General features: G+C 38.9%; 1 protein-coding gene across 1 annotated transcript in view; it reads right to left on the reverse strand.

The window, feature by feature from the left end:
• The window catches only part of LOC117965855 (zinc finger and SCAN domain-containing protein 12-like), a 31221-nt gene extending 27860 nt beyond the window's left edge, over window positions 1–3361 (reverse strand). Inside the window, exon 1 of the mRNA XM_059015824.1 lies at window positions 2869–3361. The gene's annotated coding sequence lies outside the window, so the exon portion shown is untranslated. The remainder of the gene's footprint in view (window positions 1–2868) is intronic.
• Between the last annotated feature and the right edge of the window lie 2823 nt (window positions 3362–6184).

Raw genomic sequence — 6184 nt, forward strand, 5'->3', positions numbered from 1 at the left:
CCATATATTTGCGCAACACAGTGTCAACTATAGATTAGCATGCTAATGCCTACTCTCATTGAACAAGAATAGTACTGGCGACTGTTGTAGCGCGGTTCATTCATTCTTTTCTTCTCTTTGGTGTGAATCCCCATTATTATTATTATTACTACGGGTGTTATTGTTATTATAATGTTATTATAATGCAGTAGGGATTCAAGGAAATGCATGCACATGGATTAGGGAGTGGTTAACATGTAGAAAACAGAAAGTACTGATTAGAGGAGAAACCTCGAAATGGAGCGAGGTAACCAGTGGTGTACCACAGGGATCAGTATTAGGTCCTCTGCTATTCCCAATCTACATTAATGATTTAGACTCTGATATAGTAAGCAAACTCGTTAAATTTGCAGACGACACAAAAATAGGAGGAGTGGCAGACACTGTTGAAGCAGCAAAGGTCATTCAAAATGATCTAGACCGCATTCAAAATTGGGCAGACACATGGCAAATGAAATTTAATAGAGAAAAGTGTAAAGTATTGCATGCGGGCAATAAAAATGTGCATTATAAATATCATATGGGAGATAGTGAAATTGAAGAAGGGAACTATGAAAAAGACCTAGGAGTTTATGTTGACTCAGAAATGTCTTCATCTAGACAATGTGGGGAAGCTATAAAAAAGGCTAACAAGATGCTTGGATATATTGTGAGAAGTGTTGAATTTAAATCAAGGGAAGTAATGTTAAAACTCTACAATGCATTAGTAAGACCTCACCTAGAATATTGTGTTCAGTTCTGGTCACCTCGTTACAAAAAGGAAATTGCTGCTCTAGAAAGAGTGCAAAGAAGAGCAACCAGAATTATCCCGGGTTTAAAAGGCATGTCGCATGCAGACAGGCTAAAAGAATTGAATCTATTCAGTCTTGAACAAAGAAGACTACGCGGCAATCTGATTCAAACATTCAAAATCCTAAAAGGTATAGACAATGTCAACCCGGGGGACTTCTTTGACTTGAAAAAAGAAAAAAGGACCAGGGGTCATAAATGGAGATTAGATAAAGGGGCATTCAGAACAGAAAATAGGAGGCACTTTTTTACACAGAGAATTGTGAGGGTCTGGAACCAACTCCCCAGTAATGTTGTTGAAGCTGACACCCTGGGATCCTTCAAGAAGCTGCTTGATGAGATTCTGGAATCAATAAGCTACTAACAACCAAACGAGCAAGATGGGCTGAATGGCCTCCTCTCGTTTGTAAACTTTCTTATGTTCTTATGTTCTTATAAGTACTAATAGGATTTGTTTGAGTCTTTGCAGTGTGATATTTGTTTCACAGAGCACACATTGTTTGGTAGTTAATAATCACTGGTGTTGCCACCACTATTCTGGTCCAATGAGTTGTTTGCCTGGTGATACTTATTAGCATTGAATTTTGTTTAGAATGACCTTTTTGCTGCTAGTGGTCATTGGCTGATGTTTAATTTTATACTTAACTACCTTGTTGTTACTATTTGTAACTCCTCTGTATTGGATCCTGCATATACAAGCTACCTCACTGCTGCTAATTGTCATCAACCTGTATTGCACTTGTCTTCAACTCCCTTGTTGCTGCTATCTGTAACTTTTCTGTGTTGGATTTTGCATGTATAAACTGCCTCACTCTTGCCAGGGTTAGAAACTAACAATATTGTGTTACTAGTCTATTTGTAACGTTTCTGTATGGGATTTTGCATGTATAAACTGCCTCCCTGTTGCCAGTTGCTCCCTATCTGTATTGTATTTGCCTTTAACCATCTTGTTGCTGCTATTTGTAATGTTTCTGTATTGGATTTTGCATGTATAAACGGTTATATTTTACATTGTGGTGGTCTGTTTGTTCCTGCGCAGTATAGATTTCTGCCCTATAAAGACGACAATGGGAAAGTTACCTTTTATTTTTGTAACAATTAGGGCATGAGTCACTCAGAAAACGTTGATTTGTGCTTGTTTAAATTAACATTTCAACATAATAGGCTCTCTGTTTATTTTTTGTTGTTTTATGAGTGAGTATGAAATCGCCTTGGTGCCCTTGGGTTGGATTTATGTTTTGTCTTTCTGCCCCCTAGAACTGCTTTGGTGCCCCTGGATCTTCACGCCCAACGAAGGTAACATTGCATTGCCCTTCATGACCTGAACTTCATGCCCTGCTTGTATCAAAATAAAAATATGTGTTTACTATAAAAACGTGTTTCTTTCAGGTAGCAATATTAAAAACCCTGTGTGACGCTCCACAGCACGAGTTTGGAACCGAGGTCTCCCTCAGTGTTTTAAATGATACCAGCAGAATAAAACTAGTGAAGGAAACAAAGCTACACTTCATTGAAAGTATGTTTAAAAGTGATTTCAAACACATTAAAAAGCATACAAAGCCAGTTTCCCATGCGTGTTCAGGTAAGTGTGAAACAATGCAATATGCTCAGTATTGACGTTTTGGAAATCGCTCCTGTTACAATCATTACGGTACACTTTTACGCACTCTCCAGTTACTGAAATAATAATTATTTAATAATAAACATATTTGACCTCGTTTTTAAAAATTCACGATCCACGATTGCTATGCTCTAACTTCCACGCTGTCTCAGGAATAGAGAAAAAACATTCACGACAAAAATATCTACACCGCCAGACAACATTTACCGGATAGATGCTTTCAAAACAACCTATTTGTCACAACTGGGCCCGTGGCAGGCAGATTGTAACTGGGGGATGTGAATAAAAACAAACGCGCTGACACAGCCACGCCGCTTCACAAATACAACACACACATAAAAACAATGCGCTCCTACCACACTACAACCAGGCCCTTTCAAAGTAATACATATTTTACAAATTAATAAAGACTCACTTACCGCCTCTCTCCTCTCCCTCAGTGTCTGAACGGGTCTGTCTCCCACAGAACGAGGAATATACCAATCACAAAATACAAACTGTTCATCTCGGTTTGGCAATTCATCTAATATGAACCGCAAAGGGAATTGTTATACTGTAGATCTTTTAATTAAAAATGAACATTATTTTCAATTGTAACACCGTTAACTAACTGTTTGTAGCTCTAGTTTTTCCAATGAATACAATTTTAATTCAGGTAACTCCCTCCCCATGCCGGAGTTGGTATAGTCCCCTTTATCAACAGGGACGCAGGGAGTTTTTCGCAGATTTATACTCTGTTTTGTGTACCGGTACTGCTATTTCCCGTCCTTTTCTTCAGAGCGAGATGTTCAAACACTAACGATATACCCCTGATAATGTTTTTTAGAAGTATATCAGGTTAATTCAAGTTGAGCGCCGTTGTCACAAACAGATCCACAATGGCGCAGGCATGCTCGCAGTTTCATCGCTTTCTCTTCGCTAGTCTTGGAGGTTCAGGGCGTGTGAACTTGTTTTTGGTAATACAGCACAGGGTCGCAGAAAGGTCATTCTTTACGAATAAACTTCCAGGCAGTAACCTCTGCTATTTCTACCCCATGCTTTTATTTAGTTTCGCTTAAACTGTATCATTGTCTCCTATTCTTTATACAGAATATATACAGAGGACTTGAAATACAGTATATTACTCATCTGTTTGGTTTTAGTTTTGTAAAATGAACAGGTGGTTATTTGAATGAAATGCTTTTTATTATATGAATAACTACCCAGTGGAGTGACAGAGCAGGTTAATAAACTAAATGTATTGAATGAATAATGAAATCAGATGATATAGGTGAGAGAGTGAGAGGTTTGTATTAAACAGTCCAATTACAGTATTTTTAAAAAGGTTTTAGTAGTTTAACTGCTTATGACTGCGAGGATGGGAAACAAAGGTAAATATTATCATACAATACTCTGCATTTATATTAGTGCGCCCAACAGTACTTTCGGTAAAGCTGTATTTGGGTCTGTACAAAGTGTATTCATTCAGGAGAAGCAGAGTCTTCAGTAACACAAGTGGAGGGGCAGCACAGGGACGTTACAATGAGGGGCACATTGTAGTTATTTATTTTAAATTGTTTTAAATGCTTCGACACTATTGTATAGTACTTTAGAGTATATATGTTTACATATATGCATTCGAATTGGGATTATTTTCTGTTTAACGAATGTGATCATCAGAAATACTGTAACGGGAAATAAGCAGCCTACAGAATGTGTGCATTGCAGAAAGCGTTTATTATTAAAACATGACGAGACATCTCTCAGGTTTCATTAATAACACCAATATTCTATTTGAGTGACAAGTTACAAGTTGCAACAAAACCGTCAAAATGTAAGTGATTCAATGTATCCAGTAGGTGGCACCAAAACACTGTTCAGCTTTTACATTGAACCGCTTAGACTGCATTGGTTGATAATGTACATTCCTGCTTGAATGAGTTCAGTAAAAAGGGGCGGACCTAGATATTTCGAACAGAATTACTGATATTTTTGTGATACAATACTGAAATGATTGGGTATTTTTTTACCACAATATAAAGCATTCTTTAATTCTTAAACTGCTGCATAATAAAGTGAATGTACACAAACATCTTTGTTTAGTTAAGTTAAAATAATTTTGATCAAAACATTTTGCTTTTTAAATGAACCTTCAATGTATCTTCTAAGAATCTTCCTGTTTCTTTAACCTCTGTAAATCACCTCCTCACCCAGTTCATTGCTCTCTGTATTCTCCATGCCTGCAATGGTAATGACTAGAGTTCAATCACCTCCTCACCCAGTTCATTGCTCTGTGTGTGTAATCTCCATGCCTGCAATGGTAATGACTAGAGTTCAATCACCTCTTCACCCAGTTCATTGCTCTGTGTGTGTAATCTCCATGCCTGCAATGGTAATGACTAGAGTTCAATCACCTCTTCACCCAGTTCATTGCTCTGTGTGTGTAATCTCCATGCCTGCAATGGTAATGACTAGAGTTCAATCACCTCCTCACCTAGTTCATTGCTCTGTGTGTGTAATCTCCATGCCTGCAATGGTAATGACTAGAGTTAAATCACCTCCTCACCCAGTTCATTGCTCTGTGTGTGTAATCTCCATGCCTGCAATGGTAATGACTAGAGTTCAATCACCTCCTCACCCAGTTCATTGCTCTGTGTGTGTAATCTCCATGCCTGCAATGGTAATGACTAGAGTTCAATCACCTCTTCACCCAGTTCATTGCTCTGTGTGTGTAATCTCCATGCCTGCAATGGTAATGACTAGAGTTCAATCACCTCCTCACCTAGTTCATTGCTCTGTGTGTGTAATCTCCATGCCTGCAATGGTAATGACTAGAGTTAAATCACCTCCTCACCCAGTTCATTGCTCTGTGTGTGTAATCTCCATGCCTGCAATGGTAATGACTAGAGTTAAATCACCTCATCACCCAGTTCATTGCTCTGTGTGTGTAATCTCCATGCCTGCAATGGTAATGACTAGAGTTCAATCACATCCTCACCCAGTTCATTGCTCTGTGTGTGTAATCTCCATGCCTGCAATGGTAATGACTAGAGTTCAATCACATCCTCACCCAGTTCATTGCTCTGTGTGTGTAATCTCCATGCCTGCAATGGTAATGACTAGAGTTCAATCACCTCCTCACCCAGTTCATTGCTCTGTGTGTGTAATCTCCATGTCTGCAATGGTAATGACTAGAGTTCAATCACATCCTCACCCAGTTCATTGCTCTGTGTGTGTAATCTCCATGCCTGCAATGGTAATGACTAGAGTTCAATCACCTCCTCACCCAGTTCATTGCTCTGTGTGTGTAATCTCCATGTCTGCAATGGTAATGACTAGAGTTCAATCACCTCCTCACTCAGTTCATTGCTCTGTGTGTGTAATCTCCATGTCTGCAATGGTAATGACTAGAGTTAAATCCTAGTGGTCAGGTGTAACCCCTTTTCATTCTCTTTTATTTAAAATATATTCCGATGCTGCAGTAATTTTAATGTGCCCAGCAAAAGTCAATGTAAAGAGTGTGTAAACAGAACACACTTCTCCTTTTCTGCGGTCAGTCAGCTCTGTGTTCATTTCTGAGATGGAAATACGTGTCTGTGGTTAGTGAGAGGACGTGAAGGCAGGCAGGGTTTAAATTGAGCCTGAATACTGGAATGCAGCCCTGCACCCCCTGTTAAACTGACAAGAGGGGATTCTGAAAAGGGGAGATTGAGCTGAGCAGCTTGATACCAAACATGCTCTCAATCATCTTGGGTA

Source organism: Acipenser ruthenus, chromosome 51 (assembly GCF_902713425.1).
Source record: "Acipenser ruthenus chromosome 51, fAciRut3.2 maternal haplotype, whole genome shotgun sequence".
NCBI lineage: Eukaryota > Metazoa > Chordata > Actinopteri > Acipenseriformes > Acipenseridae > Acipenser > Acipenser ruthenus.